Below are 21,638 nucleotides of genomic sequence, written 5' to 3' on the forward strand. Positions count from 1 at the left end.
CTCTCTTTTCAGTATTGTCTGGGAAGTGGTGGTTCCCTAAGGCTGCAGTATGTGTGAAAGAGTAGTTTGGAATTGTCCTGTTGTTAGTTGTGAGATTACTTTATAAATCATGCCCTCGGACTGTCTCACATTTAGCATTCATGCATCTCTGTGTCTGAAAATGCATTAGGTATGCCAGCTTTGTTTGTGTTCCGTGTTAAATGCTTTCTGTTTTGCGATTCGCTCAATACTTTACGAGTTAACAGCGTTTCTGAGGAAACTTCCAGCTGCAAAAGTCCTTAACTGAGGATCTGGGAAAATTTCACAGAGTATGGTCAGTCGGAGCAAAAGTAAGGAAGTCGTTCCTTTCTGCAGTGTTTCGCAATACTACCTTTCCCGTGAGCATCGAACACAGTAAAGGATTGTGCCACAGACTGCGACGGCAAGCTCCGCTAAAAAGTAATCCTTTAAAGCAGGTGTAAGCAACACAACGTTATTGGGGGACACCGCGTGGAAACAGATACTTCGGTGTATCTCGTCCATGCTCAGCACATAGCCAAATATAAACAAGTCCGGTTCCCCAGTATTTGGCCCCAAACCCTCTCAACCCATCCTATCCAGAAACTCATGCAATTTTCTGAGCCTCCTCCGCTTCCTCTGGGAGCTCATTCCATACACGCACAACCTTCTGTGTGGGAAATGTGCCTCAGGTCCTTTGTCAATTTCAGCCCACTCACCTTAAACCTATGCTCTCGAGTTTTCAACTCACCCCAACTTGGGTAAAACACGTAAATACTCAGTTTCCAACCCTTCCATTAGATCATGTCGCAGTCGTTACGCTGCAGGGAAAGTCGTCCCAGCCTAGTCGACCTCGCCCTACGGTCCAAACATTGACCACATCCTTGTCTATATTTTATCATCAATTTCACGTGTCTTTTTTTTATGTTTTGTAGATGTCAATTACGCTGGACAACAACGAGCTATTGGAAACAGAAAGGTGAAACGAAGAATGGCTTCAACTTTCAGTGCTGGATGCGCCTGAGCTGCCGGATGGGCGGCTGCGGCTTGTTTCTGTAGTGTAGTGGTCATCACGTTCGCCTCACACGCGAAAGGTCCCCAGTTCGAAACTGGGCAGAAACTGCGTTGTTCTTCCTCGGCAGCCTTTTACATGGACAAGAACGGTTCTTTCTTGCTTGCTTTCCCATCTGCAAACCTGCCTTCGAAGTTGCTTGAACAAATCTGCTCGCGTAGTGAAATGTAATGCAATTCCATTTAATGACTGTGCAAAGAATTGTAAAGTTTTTATCCAAACTGGTTCTGATCATATGCAATTCTGTTTGAGAGTGTAGTTACCCCCTTCTGATTCTTCTACGAAAAGCAGTACCGCATTTGCATTCCTAGCGCAGGCGGCTCGGTTCAAAGACAGGGAAGAAGCTGATGCGCTGGTGTCACAGTGCACCACGGATTCCTGAACTTGTCTGTCTGTTAAATGTACCCCAAAGGCGTCTCTGAAAGGCCTCGTTTGGAAGCTGTCTGTCGTTATTCAACGTACGAGAATTGGCACCAGAGGTCCTGAATCATGTTTTGGAGCAGTTCGCACTTGAGTGGCTCTTTCAATCAGCAACAGCAATGAAAGAAATTACACTCTCAGAGGAACCTCTGGACCTGTGCTTTCATGGTGTCGCTAGTATTAAGGTGCGCCCCGAGACCTAAGCCACGTTGGAACTGAAACGGAGGAATCGACAGAGAGGTTACAGAATGACTTCGCATACATTTGGTTTTCTTGAAATCACTGAGGAGCAGGAAAATGTAAACGGCGAAGTCGAGTGGGGAAGTCAGGCAGTTGCAGCTCTGGAGAAACTCCTTCTTTGTGACTCACTCAGCAACCAGACACGTGAAGGTGACTCAGAGGCGTGAGAGCTCTTCACATCGAGAACAAAAAGCAATCAAGGGCAGTTAGCACCTCTTCCGGAGTGGGGGTGGGGTGAGGTAATTACCTTTTGACTTTGTTACTATGTTGAGAAACTGCCTTTTAGATTGAGGTGAACAGAAAATGCATTTCTAATAAGCACCATGGAATTGAGCAAAATTTATTGAGTCGCTTCTCGTCGATTCCCACACAGGTTTCCAACTCAGTTGCTATCCACGTGGCTGATGTCCAGGAGTGAACATCTCTGCAGCAAATTGCACGGTTAGGGTAAAAGGCAAGGAAAGTGGCATCTCGAACTGGCTCCGAGGTCAGAGCGTCCTCACAATGCGATCTGTCGTTCTCGAATAGGAATGCGTCCTCCGGTTTTAGGGTGGAGTACATTGTTTGGGACTCTTTTTCTGCAAAACAGACACAGTGACTGAAATTACGCTGCACGGTATGATGTGGAACACGGCTTTGTGCATTTTCCCTGTAGTCCGGTGTGCTTCATGTTCCGCGTAAACGTGAAACTTGCCCTGTTTCAAGCAATGGGTGAAATCATTTAGCAAAGCAAGAATCGAAATTGCAGTAATGTCAAGCAGCTCGTGGTTATTTGACCAAATCATAACCGAACATATATTCTCACAGATACATTTGGAGCTGAAAGGAGTCTGAGAAGATAGACTCAGCTTACCATTGATTTTTGTCTGGATTGATGGGCTCTCATTATCTGCTGCGAAATTGATATTGTAGACGGGCACATCCCAGCAGCTGTGCGAGTCGGAGAGGGATCATGGAACCATTTTCATGTGACTTGGCATCTGTTGTTATGCAGGAGAGCACAGTTGGAAACGCAAGAAAATGGTGCGCGCGACCGGCTGGTAGTGTGGCCGAGCTGTCTAAGGCGCTGGATCCAGGTTCCAGTCTTCAAAGGGGCGTGGGTTCGAATCCCACCACTGCCATTTCTTCAGATCAACTCCAACGCTGCAGCTTTTTTGTTAAAATGCTGTTTCTGTCCCCACTGTATTGATGTTGAAAACAAAAGTAAAATGGCTTTGCTTCCCGGGGAATTAACTGTGGTGTGGGATAGTGCCGAATATTTCAAAGTGTCTCTGTCTGTCATGATCGTGTTCGCCTCCCGCGCAGAAAATCGCAAGCAGCTGTGCTGTTCCAGGCAAGTTGAGCTTGTACTGGAACCGAATGGAGACCGGTATTTCATCGCTGTTGTGAAACAAAGTCCTGGGGTGACTCGACTCGTCGTTATTTGGTTTTTCGGCCAATGGGAAAATCGTTCCAACGAATTTCGATGTGATATGTTGTTGAATTTCTCCCATTTCCTTCGTTTCCGTCCTGGAGACATCGGAAGGGAAAGGTAATCTAATCGAGACTGTGATTGGTGAAATTCACTTTTTATGGCCCATTCTTATTAGCTTCTTTCTTTCTCTCTTTTCAGTATTGTCTGGGAAGTGGTGGTTCCCTAAGGCTGCAGTATGTGTGAAAGAGTAGTTTGGAATTGTCCTGTTGTTAGTTGTGAGATTACTTTATAAATCATGCCCTCGGACTGTCTCACATTTAGCATTCATGCATCTCTGTTTCTGAAAATGCATTAGGTATGCCAGCTTTGTTTGTGTTCCGTGTTAAATGCTTTCTGTTTTGCGATTCGCTCAATACTTTACGAGTTAACAGCGTTTCTGAGGAAACTTCCAGCTGCAAAAGTCCTTAACTGAGGATCTGGGAAAATTTCACAGAGTATGGTCAGTCGGAGCAAAAGTAAGGAAGTCGTTCCTTTCTGCAGTGTTTCGCAATACTACCTTTCCCGTGAGCATCGAACACAGTAAAGGATTGTGCCACAGACTGCGACGGCAAGCTCCGCTAAAAAGTAATCCTTTAAAGCAGGTGTAAGCAACACAACGTTATTGGGGGACACCGCGTGGAAACAGATACTTCGGTGTATCTCGTCCATGCTCAGCACATAGCCAAATATAAACAAGTCCGGTTCCCCAGTATTTGGCCCCAAACCCTCTCAACCTATCCTATCCAGAAACTCATGCAATTTTCTGAGCCTCCTCCGCTTCCTCTGGGAGCTCATTCCATACACGCACAACCTTCTGTGTGGGAAATGTGCCTCAGGTCCTTTGTCAATTTCAGCCCACTCACCTTAAACCTATGCTCTCGAGTTTTCAACTCACCCCAACTTGGGTAAAACACGTAAATACTCAGTTTCCAACCCTTCCATTAGATCATGTCGCAGTCGTTACGCTGCAGGGAAAGTCGTCCCAGCCTAGTCGACCTCGCCCTACGGTCCAAACATTGACCACATCCTTGTCTATATTTTATCATCAATTTCACGTGTCTTTTTTTTATGTTTTGAAGATGTCAATTACGCTGGACAACAACGAGCTATTGGAAACAGAAAGGTGAAACGAAGAATGGCTTCAACTTTCAGTGCTGGATGCGCCTGAGCTGCCGGATGGGCGGCTGCGGCTTGTTTCTGTAGTGTAGTGGTCATCACGTTCGCCTCACACGCGAAAGGTCCCCAGTTCGAAACTGGGCAGAAACTGCGTTGTTCTTCCTCGGCAGCCTTTTACATGGACAAGAACGGTTCTTTCTTGCTTGCTTTCCCATCTGCAAACCTGCCTTCGAAGTTGCTTGAACAAATCTGCTCGCGTAGTGAAATGTAATGCAATTCCATTTAATGACTGTGCAAAGAATTGTAAAGTTTTTATCCAAACTGGTTCTGATCATATGCAATTCTGTTTGAGAGTGTAGTTACCCCCTTCTGATTCTTCTACGAAAAGCAGTACCGCATTTGCATTCCTAGCGCAGGCGGCTCGGTTCAAAGACAGGGAAGAAGCTGATGCGCTGGTGTCACAGTGCACCACGGATTCCTGAACTTGTCTGTCTGTTAAATGTACCCCAAAGGCGTCTCTGAAAGGCCTCGTTTGGAAGCTGTCTGTCGTTATTCAACGTACGAGAATTGGCACCAGAGGTCCTGAATCATGTTTTGGAGCAGTTCGCACTTGAGTGGCTCTTTCAATCAGCAACAGCAATGAAAGAAATTACACTCTCAGAGGAACCTCTGGACCTGTGCTTTCATGGTGTCGCTAGTATTAAGGTGCGCCCCGAGACCTAAGCCACGTTGGAACTGAAACGGAGGAATCGACAGAGAGGTTACAGAATGACTTCGCATACATTTGGTTTTCTTGAAATCACTGAGGAGCAGGAAAATGTAAACGGCGAAGTCGAGTGGGGAAGTCAGGCAGTTGCAGCTCTGGAGAAACTCCTTCTTTGTGACTCACTCAGCAACCAGACACGTGAAGGTGACTCAGAGGCGTGAGAGCTCTTCACATCGAGAACAAAAAGCAATCAAGGGCAGTTAGCACCTCTTCCGGAGTGGGGGTGGGGTGAGGTAATTACCTTTTGACTTTGTTACTATGTTGAGAAACTGCCTTTTAGATTGAGGTGAACAGAAAATGCATTTCTAATAAGCACCATGGAATTGAGCAAAATTTATTGAGTCGCTTCTCGTCGATTCCCACACAGGTTTCCAACTCAGTTGCTATCCACGTGGCTGATGTCCAGGAGTGAACATCTCTGCAGCAAATTGCACGGTTAGGGTAAAAGGCAAGGAAAGTGGCATCTAGAACTGGCTCCGAGGTCAGAGCATCCTCACAATGCGATCTGTCGTTCTCGAATAGGAATGCGTCCTCCGGTTTTAGGGTGGAGTACATTGTTTGGGACTCTTTTTCTGCAAAACAGACACAGTGACTGAAATTACGCTGCACGGTATGATGTGGAACACGGCTTTGTGCATTTTCCCTGTAGTCCGGTGTGCTTCATGTTCCGCGTAAACGTGAAACTTGCCCTGTTTCAAGCAATGGGTGAAATCATTTAGCAAAGCAAGAATCGAAATTGCAGTAATGTCAAGCAGCTCGTGGTTATTTGACCAAATCATAACCGAACATATATTCTCACAGATACATTTGGAGCTGAAAGGAGTCTGAGAAGATAGACTCAGCTTACCATTGATTTTTGTCTGGATTGATGGGCTCTCATTATCTGCTGCGAAATTGATATTGTAGACGGGCACATCCCAGCAGCTGTACGAGTCGGAGAGGGATCATGGAACCATTTTCATGTGACTTGGCATCTGCTGTTATGCAGGAGAGCACAGTTGGAAACGCAAGAAAATGGTGCGCGCGGACGGCTGGTAGTGTGGCCGAGCGGTCGAAGGCGCTGGATCCAGGTTCCAGTCTCGAAAGGGGCGTGGGTTCGAATCCCACCACTGCCATTTCTGCAGATCAACTCCAACGCTGCAGCTTTTTTGTTAAAATGCTGTTTCTGTCCCCACTGTATTGATGTTGAAAACAAAAGTAAAATGGCTTTGCTTCCCGGGGAATTAACTGTGGTGTGGGATAGTGCCGAATATTTCAAAGTGTCTCTGTCTGTCATGATCGTGTTCGCCTCCCGCGCAGAAAATCGCAAGCAGCTGTGCTGTTCCAGGCAAGTTGAGCTTGTACTGGAACCGAATGGAGACCGGTATTTCATCGCTGTTGTGAAACAAAGTCCTGGGGTGACTCGACTCGTCGTTATTTGGTTTTTCGGCCAATGGGAAAATCGTTCCAACGAATTTCGATGTGATATGTTGTTGAATTTCTCCCATTTCCTTCGTTTCCGTCCTGGAGACATCGGAAGGGAAAGGTAATCTAATCGAGACTGTGATTGGTGAAATTCACTTTTTATGGCCCATTCTTATTAGGTTCTTTCTTTCTCTCTTTTCAGTATTGTCTGGGAAGTGGTGGTTCCCTAAGGCTGCAGTATGTGTGAAAGAGTAGTTTGGAATTGTCCTGTTGTTAGTTGTGAGATTACTTTATAAATCATGCCCTCGGACTGTCTCACATTTAGCATTCATGCACCTCTGTGTCTGAAAATGCATTAGGTATGCCAGCTTTGTTTGTGTTCCGTGTTAAATGCTTTCTGTTTTGCGATTCGCTCAATACTTTACGAGTTAACAGCGTTTCTGAGGAAACTTCCAGCTGCAAAAGTCCTTAACTGAGGATCTGGGAAAATTTCACAGAGTATGGTCAGTCGGAGCAAAAGTAAGGAAGTCGTTCCTTTCTGCAGTGTTTCGCAATACTACCTTTCCCGTGAGCATCGAACACAGTAAAGGATTGTGCCACAGACTGCGACGGCAAGCTCCGCTAAAAAGTAATCCTTTAAAGCAGGTGTAAGCAACACAACGTTTTTGGGGGACACCGCGTGGAAACAGATACTTCGGTGTATCTCGTCCATGCTCAGCACATAGCCAAATATAAACAAGTCCGGTTCCCCAGTATTTGGCCCCAAACCCTCTCAACCCATCCTATCCAGAAACTCATGCAATTTTCTGAGCCTCCTCCGCTTCCTCTGGGAGCTCATTCCATACACGCACAACCTTCTGTGTGGGAAATGTGCCTCAGGTCCTTTGTCAATTTCAGCCCACTCACCTTAAACCTATGCTCTCGAGTTTTCAACTCACCCCAACTTGGGTAAAACACGTAAATACTCAGTTTCCAACCCTTCCATTAGATCATGTCGCAGTCGTTACGCTGCAGGGAAAGTCGTCCCAGCCTAGTCGACCTCGCCCTACGGTCCAAACATTGACCACATCCTTGTCTATATTTTATCATCAATTTCACGTGTCTTTTTTTTATGTTTTGAAGATGTCAATTACGCTGGACAACAACGAGCTATTGGAAACAGAAAGGTGAAACGAAGAATGGCTTCAACTTTCAGTGCTGGATGCCCCTGAGCTGCCGGATGGGCGGCTGCGGCTTGTTTCTGTAGTGTAGTGGTCATCACGTTCGCCTCACACGCGAAAGGTCCCCAGTTCGAAACTGGGCAGAAACTGCTTTGTTCTTCATCGGCAGCCTTTTACATGGACAAGAACGGTGCTTTCTTGCTTGCTTTCCCATCTGCAAACCTGCCTTCGAAGTTGCTTGAACAAATCTGCTCGCGTAGTGAAATGTAATGCAATTCCATTTAATGACTGTGCAAAGAATTGTAAAGTTTTTATCCAAACTGGTTCTGATCATATGCAATTCTGTTTGAGAGTGTAGTTACCCCCTTCTGATTCTTCTACGAAAAGCAGTACCGCATTTGCATTCCTTGCGCAGGCGGCTCGGTTCAAAGACAGGGAAGAAGCTGATGCGCTGGTGTCACAGTGCACCACGGATTCCTGAACTTGTCTGTCTGTTAAATGTACCCCAAAGGCGTCTCTGAAAGGCCTCGTTTGGAAGCTGTCTGTCGTTATTCAACGTACGAGAATTGGCACCAGAGGTCCTGAATCATGTTTTGGAGCAGTTCGCACTTGAGTGGCTCTTTCAATCAGCAACAGCAATGAAAGAAATTACACTCTCAGAGGAACCTCTGGACCTGTGCTTTCATGGTGTCGCTAGTATTAAGGTGCGCCCCGAGACCTAAGCCACGTTGGAACTGAAACGGAGGAATCGACAGAGAGGTTACAGAATGACATCGCATCCATTTGGTTTTCTTGAAATCACTGAGGAGCAGGAAAATGTAAACGGCGAAGTCGAGTGGGGAAGTCAGGCAGTTGCAGCTCTGGAGAAACTCCTTCTTTGTGACTCACTCAGCAACCAGACACGTGAAGGTGACTCAGAGGCGTGAGAGCTCTTCACATCGAGAACAAAAAGCAATCAAGGGCAGTTAGCACCTCTTCCGGAGTGGGGGTGGGGTGAGGTAATTACCTTTTGACTTTGTTACTATGTTGAGAAACTGCCTTTTAGATTGAGGTGAACAGAAAATGCATTTCTAATAAGCACCATGGAATTGAGCAAAATTTATTGAGTCGCTTCTCGTCGATTCCCACACAGGTTTCCAACTCAGTTGCTATCCATGTGGCTGATGTCCAGGAGTGAACATCTCTGCAGCAAATTGCACGGTTAGGGTAAAAGGCAAGGAAAGTGGCATCTAGAACTGGCTCCGAGGTCAGAGCATCCTCACAATGCGATCTGTCGTTCTCGAATAGGAATGCGACCTCCGGTTTTAGGGTGGAGTACATTGTTTGGGACTCTTTTTCTGCAAAACAGACACAGTGACTGAAATTACGCTGCACGGTATGATGTGGAACACGGCTTTGTGCATTTTCCCTGTAGTCCGGTGTGCTTCATGTTCCGCGTAAACGTGAAACTTGCCCTGTTTCAAGCAATGGGTGAAATCATTTAGCAAAGCAAGAATCGAAATTGCAGTAATGTCAAGCAGCTCGTGGTTATTTGACCAAATCATAACCGAACATATATTCTCACAGATACATTTGGAGCTGAAAGGAGTCTGAGAAGATAGACTCAGCTTACCATTGATTTTTGTCTGGATTGATGGGCTCTCATTATCTGCTGCGAAATTGATATTGTAGACGGGCACATCCCAGCAGCTGTGCGAGTCGGAGAGGGATCATGGAACCATTTTCATGTGACTTGGCATCTGTTGTTATGCAGGAGAGCACAGTTGGAAACGCAAGAAAATGGTGCGCGCGGCCGGCTGGTAGTGTGGCCGAGCGGTCTAAGGCGCTGGATCCAGGTTCTAGTCTCGAAAGGGGCGTGGGTTCGAATCCCACCACTGCCATTTCTGCAGATCAACTCCAACGCTGCAGCTTTTTTGTTAAAATGCTGTTTCTGTCCCCACTGTATTGATGTTGAAAACAAAAGTAAAATGGCTTTGCTTCCCGGGGAATTAACTGTGGTGTGGGATAGTGCCGAATATTTCAAAGTGTCTCTGTCTGTCATGATCGTGTTCGCCTCCCGCGCAGAAAATCGCAAGCAGCTGTGCTGTTCCAGGCAAGTTGAGCTTGTACTGGAACCGAATGGAGACCGGTATTTCATCGCTGTTGTGAAACAAAGTCCTGGGGTGACTCGACTCGTCGTTATTTGGTTTTTCGGCCAATGGGAAAATCGTTCCAACGAATTTCGATGTGATATGTTGTTGAATTTCTCCCATTTCCTTCGTTTCCGTCCTGGAGACATCGGAAGGGAAAGGTAATCTAATCGAGACTGTGATTGGTGAAATTCACTTTTTATGGCCCATTCTTATTAGGTTCTTTCTTTCTCTCTTTTCAGTATTGTCTGGGAAGTGGTGGTTCCCTAAGGCTGCAGTATGTGTGAAAGAGTAGTTTGGAATTGTCCTGTTGTTAGTTGTGAGATTACTTTATAAATCATGCCCTCGGACTGTCTCACATTTAGCATTCATGCACCTCTGTGTCTGAAAATGCATTAGGTATGCCAGCTTTGTTTGTGTTCCGTGTTAAATGCTTTCTGTTTTGCGATTCGCTCAATACTTTACGAGTTAACAGCGTTTCTGAGGAAACTTCCAGCTGCAAAAGTCCTTAACTGAGGATCTGGGAAAATTTCACAGAGTATGGTCAGTCGGAGCAAAAGTAAGGAAGTCGTTCCTTTCTGCAGTGTTTCGCAATACTACCTTTCCCGTGAGCATCGAACACAGTAAAGGATTGTGCCACAGACTGCGACGGCAAGCTCCGCTAAAAAGTAATCCTTTAAAGCAGGTGTAAGCAACACAACGTTTTTGGGGGACACCGCGTGGAAACAGATACTTCGGTGTATCTCGTCCATGCTCAGCACATAGCCAAATATAAACAAGTCCGGTTCCCCAGTATTTGGCCCCAAACCCTCTCAACCCATCCTATCCAGAAACTCATGCAATTTTCTGAGCCTCCTCCGCTTCCTCTGGGAGCTCATTCCATACACGCACAACCTTCTGTGTGGGAAATGTGCCTCAGGTCCTTTGTCAATTTCAGCCCACTCACCTTAAACCTATGCTCTCGAGTTTTCAACTCACCTCAACTTGGGTAAAACACGTAAATACTCAGTTTCCAACCCTTCCATTAGATCATGTCGCAGTCGTTACGCTGCAGGGAAAGTCGTCCCAGCCTAGTCGACCTCGCCCTACGGTCCAAACATTGACCACATCCTTGTCTAAATTTTATCATCAATTTCACGTGTGTTTTTTTTATGTTTTGAAGATGTCAATTACGCTGGACAACAACGAGCTATTGGAAACAGAAAGGTGAAACGAAGAATGGCTTCAACTTTCAGTGCTGGATGCCCCTGAGCTGCCGGATGGGCGGCTGCGGCTTGTTTCTGTAGTGTAGTGGTCATCACGTTGGCCTCACACGCGAAAGGTCCCCAGTTCGAAACTGGGCAGAAACTGCTTTGTTCTTCATCGGCAGCCTTTTACATGGACAAGAACGGTGCTTTCTTGCTTGCTTTCCCATCTGCAAACCTGCCTTCGAAGTTGCTTGAACAAATCTGCTCGCGTAGTGAAATGTAATGCAATTCCATTTAATGACTGTGCAAAGAATTGTAAAGTTTTTATCCAAACTGGTTCTGATCATATGCAATTCTGTTTGAGAGTGTAGTTACCCCCTTCTGATTCTTCTACGAAAAGCAGTACCGCATTTGCATTCCTTGCGCATGCGGCTCGGTTCAAAGACAGGGAAGAAGCTGATGCGCTGGTGTCACAGTGCACCACGGATTCCTGAACTTGTCTGTCTGTTAAATGTACCCCAAAGGCGTCTCTGAAAGGCCTCGTTTGGAAGCTGTCTGTCGTTATTCAACGTACGAGAATTGGCACCAGAGGTCCTGAATCATGTTTTGGAGCAGTTCGCACTTGAGTGGCTCTTTCAATCAGCAACAGCAATGAAAGAAATTACACTCTCAGAGGAACCTCTGGACCTGTGCTTTCATGGTGTCGCTAGTATTAAGGTGCGCCCCGAGACCTAAGCCACGTTGGAACTGAAACGGAGGAATCGACAGAGAGGTTACAGAATGACATCGCATCCATTTGGTTTTCTTGAAATCACTGAGGAGCAGGAAAATGTAAACGGCGAAGTCGAGTGGGGAAGTCAGGCAGTTGCAGCTCTGGAGAAACTCCTTCTTTGTGACTCACTCAGCAACCAGACACGTGAAGGTGACTCAGAGGCGTGAGAGCTCTTCACATCGAGAACAAAAAGCAATCAAGGGCAGTTAGCACCTCTTCCGGAGTGGGGGTGGGGTGAGGTAATTACCTTTTGACTTTGTTACTATGTTGAGAAACTGCCTTTTAGATTGAGGTGAACAGAAAATGCATTTCTAATAAGCACCATGGAATTGAGCAAAATTTATTGAGTCGCTTCTCGTCGATTCCCACACAGGTTTCCAACTCAGTTGCTATCCATGTGGCTGATGTCCAGGAGTGAACATCTCTGCAGCAAATTGCACGGTTAGGGTAAAAGGCAAGGAAAGTGGCATCTAGAACTGGCTCCGAGGTCAGAGCGTCCTCACAATGCGATCTGTCGTTCTCGAATAGGAATGCGACCTCCGGTTTTAGGGTGGAGTACATTGTTTGGGACTCTTTTTCTGCAAAACAGACACAGTGACTGAAATTACGCTGCACGGTATGATGTGGAACACGGCTTTGTGCATTTTCCCTGTAGTCCGGTGTGCTTCATGTTCCGCGTAAACGTGAAACTTGCCCTGTTTCAAGCAATGGGTGAAATCATTTAGCAAAGCAAGAATCGAAATTGCAGTAATGTCAAGCAGCTCGTGGTTATTTGACCAAATCATAACCGAACATATATTCTCACAGATACATTTGGAGCTGAAAGGAGTCTGAGAAGATAGACTCAGCTTACCATTGATTTTTGTCTGGATTGATGGGCTCTCATTATCTGCTGCGAAATTGATATTGTAGACGGGCACATCCCAGCAGCTGTGCGAGTCGGAGAGGGATCATGGAACCATTTTCATGTGACTTGGCATCTGTTGTTATGCAGGAGAGCACAGTTGGAAACGCAAGAAAATGGTGCGCGCGGCCGGCTCGTAGTGTGGCCGAGCGGTCTAAGGCGCTGGATCCAGGTTCCAGTCTCGAAAGGGGCGTGGGTTCGAATCCCACCACTGCCATTTCTGCAGATCAACTCCAACGCTGCAGCTTTTTTGTTAAAATGCTGTTTCTGTCCCCACTGTATTGATGTTGAAAACAAAAGTAAAATGGCTTTGCTTCCCGGGGAATTAACTGTGGTGTGGGATAGTGCCGAATATTTCAAAGTGTCTCTGTCTGTCATGATCGTGTTCGCCTCCCGCGCAGAAAATCGCAAGCAGCTGTGCTGTTCCAGGCAAGTTGAGCTTGTACTGGAACCGAATGGAGACCGGTATTTCATCGCTGTTGTGAAACAAAGTCCTGGGGTGACTCGACTCGTCGTTATTTGGTTTTTCGGCCAATGGGAAAATCGTTCCAACGAATTTCGATGTGATATGTTGTTGAATTTCTCCCATTTCCTTCGTTTCCGTCCTGGAGACATCGGAAGGGAAAGGTAATCTAATCGAGACTGTGATTGGTGAAATTCACTTTTTATGGCCCATTCTTATTAGCTTCTTTCTTTCTCTCTTTTCAGTATTGTCTGGGAAGTGGTGGTTCCCTAAGGCTGCAGTATGTGTGAAAGAGTAGTTTGGAATTGTCCTGTTGTTAGTTGTGAGATTACTTTATAAATCATGCCCTCGGACTGTCTCACATTTAGCATTCATGCACCTCTGTGTCTGAAAATGCATTAGGTATGCCAGCTTTGTTTGTGTTCCGTGTTAAATGCTTTCTGTTTTGCGATTCGCTCAATACTTTACGAGTTAACAGCGTTTCTGAGGAAACTTCCAGCTGCAAAAGTCCTTAACTGAGGATCTGGGAAAATTTCACAGAGTATGGTCAGTCGGAGCAAAAGTAAGGAAGTCGTTCCTTTCTGCAGTGTTTCGCAATACTACCTTTCCCGTGAGCATCGAACACAGTAAAGGATTGTGCCACAGACTGCGACGGCAAGCTCCGCTAAAAAGTAATCCTTTAAAGCAGGTGTAAGCAACACAACGTTTTTGGGGGACACCGCGTGGAAACAGATACTTCGGTGTATCTCGTCCATGCTCAGCACATAGCCAAATATAAACAAGTCCGGTTCCCCAGTATTTGGCCCCAAACCCTCTCAACCCATCCTATCCAGAAACTCATGCAATTTTCTGAGCCTCCTCCGCTTCCTCTGGGAGCTCATTCCATACACGCACAACCTTCTGTGTGGGAAATGTGCCTCAGGTCCTTTGTCAATTTCAGCCCACTCACCTTAAACCTATGCTCTCGAGTTTTCAACTCACCCCAACTTGGGTAAAACACGTAAATACTCAGTTTCCAACCCTTCCATTAGATCATGTCGCAGTCGTTACGCTGCAGGGAAAGTCGTCCCAGCCTAGTCGACCTCGCCCTACGGTCCAAACATTGACCACATCCTTGTCTATATTTTATCATCAATTTCACGTGTCTTTTTTTTATGTTTTGAAGATGTCAATTACGCTGGACAACAACGAGCTATTGGAAACAGAAAGGTGAAACGAAGAATGGCTTCAACTTTCAGTGCTGGATGCCCCTGAGCTGCCGGATGGGCGGCTGCGGCTTGTTTCTGTAGTGTAGTGGTCATCACGTTCGCCTCACACGCGAAAGGTCCCCAGTTCGAAACTGGGCAGAAACTGCTTTGTTCTTCATCGGCAGCCTTTTACATGGACAAGAACGGTGCTTTCTTGCTTGCTTTCCCATCTGCAAACCTGCCTTCGAAGTTGCTTGAACAAATCTGCTCGCGTAGTGAAATGTAATGCAATTCCATTTAATGACTGTGCAAAGAATTGTAAAGTTTTTATCCAAACTGGTTCTGATCATATGCAATTCTGTTTGAGAGTGTAGTTACCCCCTTCTGACTCTTCTACGAAAAGCAGTACCGCATTTGCATTCCTTGCGCAGGCGGCTCGGTTCAAAGACAGGGAAGAAGCTGATGCGCTGGTGTCACAGTGCACCACGGATTCCTGAACTTGTCTGTCTGTTAAATGTACCCCAAAGGCGTCTCTGAAAGGCCTCGTTTGGAAGCTGTCTGTCGTTATTCAACGTACGAGAATTGGCACCAGAGGTCCTGAATCATGTTTTGGAGCAGTTCGCACTTGAGTGGCTCTTTCAATCAGCAACAGCAATGAAAGAAATTACACTCTCAGAGGAACCTCTGGACCTGTGCTTTCATGGTGTCGCTAGTATTAAGGTGCGCCCCGAGACCTAAGCCACGTTGGAACTGAAACGGAGGAATCGACAGAGAGGTTACAGAATGACATCGCATCCATTTGGTTTTCTTGAAATCACTGAGGAGCAGGAAAATGTAAACGGCGAAGTCGAGTGGGGAAGTCAGGCAGTTGCAGCTCTGGAGAAACCCCTTCTTTGTGACTCACTCAGCAACCAGACACGTGAAGGTGACTCAGAGGCGTGAGAGCTCTTCACATCGAGAACAAAAAGCAATCAAGGGCAGTTAGCACCTCTTCCGGAGTGGGGGTGGGGTGAGGTAATTACCTTTTGACTTTGTTACTATGTTGAGAAACTGCCTTTTAGATTGAGGTGAACAGAAAATGCATTTCTAATAAGCACCATGGAATTGAGCAAAATTTATTGAGTCGCTTCTCGTCGATTCCCACACAGGTTTCCAACTCAGTTGCTATCCATGTGGCTGATGTCCAGGAGTGAACATCTCTGCAGCAAATTGCACGGTTAGGGTAAAAGGCAAGGAAAGTGGCATCTAGAACTGGCTCCGAGGTCAGAGCGTCCACACAATGCGATCTGTCGTTCTCGAATAGGAATGCGACCTCCGGTTTTAGGGTGGAGTACATTGTTTGGGACTCTTTTTCTGCAAAACAGACACAGTGACTGAAATTACGCTGCACGGTATGATGTGGAACACGGCTTTGTGCATTTTCCCTGTAGTCCGGTGTGCTTCATGTTCCGCGTAAACGTGAAACTTGCCCTGTTTCAAGCAATGGGTGAAATCATTTAGCAAAGCAAGAATCGAAATTGCAGTAATGTCAAGCAGCTCGTGGTTATTTGACCAAATCATAACCGAACATATATTCTCACAGATACATTTGGAGCTGAAAGGAGTCTGAGAAGATAGACTCAGCTTACCATTGATTTTTGTCTGGATTGATGGGCTCTCATTATCTGCTGCGAAATTGATATTGTAGACGGGCACATCCCAGCAGCTGTGCGAGTCGGAGAGGGATCATGGAACCATTTTCATGTGACTTGGCATCTGTTGTTATGCAGGAGAGCACAGTTGGAAACGCAAGAAAATGGTGCGCGCGGCCGGCTGGTAGTGTGGCCGAGCGGTCGAAGGCGCTGGATCCAGGTTCCAGTCTCGAAAGGGGCGTGGGTTCGAATCCCACCACTGCCATTTCTGCAGATCAACTCCAACGCTGCAGCTTTTTTGTTAAAATGCTGTTTCTGTCCCCACTGTATTGATGTTGAAAACAAAAGTAAAATGGCTTTGCTTCCCGGGGAATTAACTGTGGTGTGGGATAGTGCCGAATATTTCAAAGTGTCTCTGTCTGTCATGATCGTGTTCGCCTCCCGCGCAGAAAATCGCAAGCAGCTGTGCTGTTCCAGGCAAGTTGAGCTTGTACTGGAACCGAATGGAGACCGGTATTTCATCGCTGTTGTGAAACAAAGTCCTGGGGTGACTCGACTCGTCGTTATTTGGTTTTTCGGCCAATGGGAAAATCGTTCCAACGAATTTCGATGTGATATGTTGTTGAATTTCTCCCATTTCCTTCGTTTCCGTCCTGGAGACATCGGAAGGGAAAGGTAATCTAATCGAGACTGTGATTGGTGAAATTCACTTTTTATGGCCCATTCTTATTAGCTTCTTTCTTTCTCTCTTTTCAGTATTGTCTGGGAAGTGGTGGTTCCCTAAGGCTGCAGTATGTGTGAAAGAGTAGCTTGGAATTGTCCTGTTGTTAGTTGTGAGATTACTTTATAAATCATGCCCTCGGACTGTCTCACATTTAGCATTCATGCACCTCTGTGTCTGAAAATGCATTAGGTATGCCAGCTTTGTTTGTGTTCCGTGTTAAATGCTTTCTGTTTTGCGATTCGCTCAATACTTTACGAGTTAACAGCGTTTCTGAGGAAACTTCCAGCTGCAAAAGTCCTTAACTGAGGATCTGGGAAAATTTCACAGAGTATGGTCAGTCGGAGCAAAAGTAAGGAAGTCGTTCCTTTCTGCAGTGTTTCGCAATACTACCTTTCCCGTGAGCATCGAACACAGTAAAGGATTGTGCCACAGACTGCGACGGCAAGCTCCGCTAAAAAGTAATCCTTTAAAGCAGGTGTAAGCAACACAACGTTTTTGGGGGACACCGCGTGGAAACAGATACTTCGGTGTATCTCGTCCATGCTCAGCACATAGCCAAATATAAACAAGTCCGGTTCCCCAGTATTTGGCCCCAAACCCTCTCAACCCATCCTATCCAGAAACTCATGCAATTTTCTGAGCCTCCTCCGCTTCCTCTGGGAGCTCATTCCATACACGCACAACCTTCTGTGTGGGAAATGTGCCTCAGGTCCTTTGTCAATTTCAGCCCACTCACCTTAAACCTATGCTCTCGAGTTTTCAACTCACCCCAACTTGGGTAAAACACGTAAATACTCAGTTTCCAACCCTTCCATTAGATCATGTCGCAGTCGTTACGCTGCAGGGAAAGTCGTCCCAGCCTAGTCGACCTCGCCCTACGGTCCAAACATTGACCACATCCTTGTCTATATTTTATCATCAATTTCACGTGTCTTTTTTTTATGTTTTGAAGATGTCAATTACGCTGGACAACAACGAGCTATTGGAAACAGAAAGGTGAAACGAAGAATGGCTTCAACTTTCAGTGCTGGATGCCCCTGAGCTGCCGGATGGGCGGCTGCGGCTTGTTTCTGTAGTGTAGTGGTCATCACGTTCGCCTCACACGCGAAAGGTCCCCAGTTCGAAACTGGGCAGAAACTGCTTTGTTCTTCATCGGCAGCCTTTTACATGGACAAGAACGGTGCTTTCTTGCTTGCTTTCCCATCTGCAAACCTGCCTTCGAAGTTGCTTGAACAAATCTGCTCGCGTAGTGAAATGTAATGCAATTCCATTTAATGACTGTGCAAAGAATTGTAAAGTTTTTATCCAAACTGGTTCTGATCATATGCAATTCTGTTTGAGAGTGTAGTTACCCCCTTCTGATTCTTCTACGAAAAGCAGTACCGCATTTGCATTCCTTGCGCAGGCGGCTCGGTTCAAAGACAGGGAAGAAGCTGATGCGCTGGTGTCACAGTGCACCACGGATTCCTGAACTTGTCTGTCTGTTAAATGTACCCCAAAGGCGTCTCTGAAAGGCCTCGTTTGGAAGCTGTCTGTCGTTATTCAACGTACGAGAATTGGCACCAGAGGTCCTGAATCATGTTTTGGAGCAGTTCGCACTTGAGTGGCTCTTTCAATCAGCAACAGCAATGAAAGAAATTACACTCTCAGAGGAACCTCTGGACCTGTGCTTTCATGGTGTCGCTAGTATTAAGGTGCGCCCCGAGACCTAAGCCACGTTGGAACTGAAACGGAGGAATCGACAGAGAGGTTACAGAATGACATCGCATCCATTTGGTTTTCTTGAAATCACTGAGGAGCAGGAAAATGTAAACGGCGAAGTCGAGTGGGGAAGTCAGGCAGTTGCAGCTCTGGAGAAACCCCTTCTTTGTGACTCACTCAGCAACCAGACACGTGAAGGTGACTCAGAGGCGTGAGAGCTCTTCACATCGAGAACAAAAAGCAATCAAGGGCAGTTAGCACCTCTTCCGGAGTGGGGGTGGGGTGAGGTAATTACCTTTTGACTTTGTTACTATGTTGAGAAACTGCCTTTTAGATTGAGGTGAACAGAAAATGCATTTCTAATAAGCACCATGGAATTGAGCAAAATTTATTGAGTCGCTTCTCGTCGATTCCCACACAGGTTTCCAACTCAGTTGCTATCCATGTGGCTGATGTCCAGGAGTGAACATCTCTGCAGCAAATTGCACGGTTAGGGTAAAAGGCAAGGAAAGTGGCATCTAGAACTGGCTCCGAGGTCAGAGCGTCCTCACAATGCGATCTGTCGTTCTCGAATAGGAATGCGACCTCCGGTTTTAGGGTGGAGTACATTGTTTGGGACTCTTTTTCTGCAAAACAGACACAGTGACTGAAATTACGCTGCACGGTATGATGTGGAACACGGCTTTGTGCATTTTCCCTGTAGTCCGGTGTGCTTCATGTTCCGCGTAAACGTGAAACTTGCCCTGTTTCAAGCAATGGGTGAAATCATTTAGCAAAGCAAGAATCGAAATTGCAGTAATGTCAAGCAGCTCGTGGTTATTTGACCAAATCATAACCGAACATATATTCTCACAGATACATTTGGAGCTGAAAGGAGTCTGAGAAGATAGACTCAGCTTACCATTGATTTTTGTCTGGATTGATGGGCTCTCATTATCTGCTGCGAAATTGATATTGTAGACGGGCACATCCCAGCAGCTGTGCGAGTCGGAGAGGGATCATGGAACCATTTCATGTGACTTGGCATCTGTTGTTATGCAGGAGAGCACAGTTGGAAACGCAAGAAAATGGTGCGCGCGGCCGGCTGGTAGTGTGGCCGAGCGGTCGAAGGCGCTGGATCCAGGTTCCAGTCTCGAAAGGGGCGTGGGTTCGAATCCCACCACTGCCATTTCTGCAGATCAACTCCAACGCTGCAGCTTTTTTGTTAAAATGCTGTTTCTGTCCCCACTGTATTGATGTTGAAAACAAAAGTAAAATGGCTTTGCTTCCCGGGGAATTAACTGTGGTGTGGGATAGTGCCGAATATTTCAAAGTGTCTCTGTCTGTCATGATCGTGTTCGCCTCCCGCGCAGAAAATCGCAAGCAGCTGTGCTGTTCCAGGCAAGTTGAGCTTGTACTGGAACCGAATGGAGACCGGTATTTCATCGCTGTTGTGAAACAAAGTCCTGGGGTGACTCGACTCGTCGTTATTTGGTTTTTCGGCCAATGGGAAAATCGTTCCAACGAATTTCGATGTGATATGTTGTTGAATTTCTCCCATTTCCTTCGTTTCCGTCCTGGAGACATCGGAAGGGAAAGGTAATCTAATCGAGACTGTGATTGGTGAAATTCACTTTTTATGGCCCATTCTTATTAGGTTCTTTCTTTCTCTCTTTTCAGTATTGTCTGGGAAGTGGTGGTTCCCTAAGGCTGCAGAATGTGTGAAAGAGTAGTTTGGAATTGTCCTGTTGTTAGTTGTGAGATTACTTTATAAATCATGCCCTCGGACTGTCTCACATTTAGCATTCATGCACCTCTGTGTCTGAAAATGCATTAGGTATGCCAGCTTTGTTTGTGTTCCGTGTTAAATGCTTTCTGTTTTGCGATTCGCTCAATACTTTACGAGTTAACAGCGTTTCTGAGGAAACTTCCAGCTGCAAAAGTCCTTAACTGAGGATCTGGGAAAATTTCACAGAGTATGGTCAGTCGGAGCAAAAGTAAGGAAGTCGTTCCTTTCTGCAGTGTTTCGCAATACTACCTTTCCCGTGAGCATCGAACACAGTAAAGGATTGTGCCACAGACTGCGACGGCAAGCTCCGCTAAAAAGTAATCCTTTAAAGCAGGTGTAAGCAACACAACGTTTTTGGGGGACACCGCGTGGAAACAGATACTTCAGTGTATCTCGTCCATGCTCAGCACATAGCCAAATATAAACAAGTCCGGTTCCCCAGTATTTGGCCCCAAACCCTCTCAACCCATCCTATCCAGAAACTCATGCAATTTTCTGAGCCTCCTCCGCTTCCTCTGGGAGCTCATTCCATACACGCACAACCTTCTGTGTGGGAAATGTGCCTCAGGTCCTTTGTCAATTTCAGCCCACTCACCTTAAACCTATGCTCTCGAGTTTTCAACTCACCCCAACTTGGGTAAAACACGTAAATACTCAGTTTCCAACCCTTCCATTAGATCATGTCGCAGTCGTTACGCTGCAGGGAAAGTCGTCCCAGCCTAGTCGACCTCGCCCTACGGTCCAAACATTGACCACATCCTTGTCTATATTTTATCATCAATTTCACGTGTCTTTTTTTTATGTTTTGAAGATGTCAATTACGCTGGACAACAACGAGCTATTGGAAACAGAAAGGTGAAACGAAGAATGGCTTCAACTTTCAGTGCTGGATGCCCCTGAGCTGCCGGATGGGCGGCTGCGGCTTGTTTCTGTAGTGTAGTGGTCATCACGTTCGCCTCACACGCGAAAGGTCCCCAGTTCGAAACTGGGCAGAAACTGCTTTGTTCTTCATCGGCAGCCTTTTACATGGACAAGAACGGTGCTTTCTTGCTTGCTTTCCCATCTGCAAACCTGCCTTCGAAGTTGCTTGAACAAATCTGCTCGCGTAGTGAAATGTAATGCAATTCCATTTAATGACTGTGCAAAGAATTGTAAAGTTTTTATCCAAACTGGTTCTGATCATATGCAATTCTGTTTGAGAGTGTAGTTACCCCCTTCTGATTCTTCTACGAAAAGCAGTACCGCATTTGCATTCCTTGCGCAGGCGGCTCGGTTCAAAGACAGGGAAGAAGCTGATGCGCTGGTGTCACAGTGCACCACGGATTCCTGAACTTGTCTGTCTGTTAAATGTACCCCAAAGGCGTCTCTGAAAGGCCTCGTTTGGAAGCTGTCTGTCGTTATTCAACGTACGAGAATTGGCACCAGAGGTCCTGAATCATGTTTTGGAGCAGTTCGCACTTGAGTGGCTCTTTCAATCAGCAACAGCAATGAAAGAAATTACACTCTCAGAGGAACCTCTGGACCTGTGCTTTCATGGTGTCGCT

At 46.2% G+C, this 21,638-nt stretch overlaps 12 non-coding genes across 12 annotated transcripts; all 12 read left to right on the plus strand.

Annotated features, from left to right (window-relative positions):
• The first annotated feature begins 1,046 nt into the window (after window positions 1–1,046).
• trnav-cac (transfer RNA valine (anticodon CAC)) lies at window positions 1,047–1,119 on the plus strand. The gene has a single exon. It is a non-coding gene; the product is annotated as a tRNA-Val (tRNA).
• Window positions 1,120–4,375: 3,256 nt separating this feature from the next.
• On the plus strand, window positions 4,376–4,448 carry trnav-cac (transfer RNA valine (anticodon CAC)). The gene has a single exon. It is a non-coding gene; the product is annotated as a tRNA-Val (tRNA).
• A 1,649-nt stretch (window positions 4,449–6,097) lies between these two features.
• Window positions 6,098–6,179, plus strand: trnal-cag (transfer RNA leucine (anticodon CAG)). The gene has a single exon. It is a non-coding gene; the product is annotated as a tRNA-Leu (tRNA).
• A 1,525-nt stretch (window positions 6,180–7,704) lies between these two features.
• On the plus strand, window positions 7,705–7,777 carry trnav-cac (transfer RNA valine (anticodon CAC)). Its single transcript has one exon. It is a non-coding gene; the product is annotated as a tRNA-Val (tRNA).
• A 1,649-nt stretch (window positions 7,778–9,426) lies between these two features.
• Window positions 9,427–9,508, plus strand: trnal-cag (transfer RNA leucine (anticodon CAG)). The gene has a single exon. It is a non-coding gene; the product is annotated as a tRNA-Leu (tRNA).
• Window positions 9,509–11,033: 1,525 nt separating this feature from the next.
• Window positions 11,034–11,106, plus strand: trnav-cac (transfer RNA valine (anticodon CAC)). The gene has a single exon. It is a non-coding gene; the product is annotated as a tRNA-Val (tRNA).
• Window positions 11,107–12,751: 1,645 nt separating this feature from the next.
• trnal-cag (transfer RNA leucine (anticodon CAG)) lies at window positions 12,752–12,837 on the plus strand. The gene has a single exon. It is a non-coding gene; the product is annotated as a tRNA-Leu (tRNA).
• Window positions 12,838–14,362: 1,525 nt separating this feature from the next.
• Window positions 14,363–14,435, plus strand: trnav-cac (transfer RNA valine (anticodon CAC)). Its single transcript has one exon. It is a non-coding gene; the product is annotated as a tRNA-Val (tRNA).
• A 1,649-nt stretch (window positions 14,436–16,084) lies between these two features.
• trnal-cag (transfer RNA leucine (anticodon CAG)) lies at window positions 16,085–16,166 on the plus strand. The gene has a single exon. It is a non-coding gene; the product is annotated as a tRNA-Leu (tRNA).
• A 1,525-nt stretch (window positions 16,167–17,691) lies between these two features.
• Window positions 17,692–17,764, plus strand: trnav-cac (transfer RNA valine (anticodon CAC)). Its single transcript has one exon. It is a non-coding gene; the product is annotated as a tRNA-Val (tRNA).
• A 1,648-nt stretch (window positions 17,765–19,412) lies between these two features.
• On the plus strand, window positions 19,413–19,494 carry trnal-cag (transfer RNA leucine (anticodon CAG)). Its single transcript has one exon. It is a non-coding gene; the product is annotated as a tRNA-Leu (tRNA).
• Window positions 19,495–21,019: 1,525 nt separating this feature from the next.
• Window positions 21,020–21,092, plus strand: trnav-cac (transfer RNA valine (anticodon CAC)). Its single transcript has one exon. It is a non-coding gene; the product is annotated as a tRNA-Val (tRNA).
• The last annotated feature ends 546 nt before the right edge of the window (window positions 21,093–21,638 follow it).

The sequence above is a fragment of the Chiloscyllium punctatum genome, chromosome 16 (assembly GCF_047496795.1).
Source record: "Chiloscyllium punctatum isolate Juve2018m chromosome 16, sChiPun1.3, whole genome shotgun sequence".
Taxonomy (NCBI): Eukaryota; Metazoa; Chordata; class Chondrichthyes; order Orectolobiformes; family Hemiscylliidae; genus Chiloscyllium; species Chiloscyllium punctatum.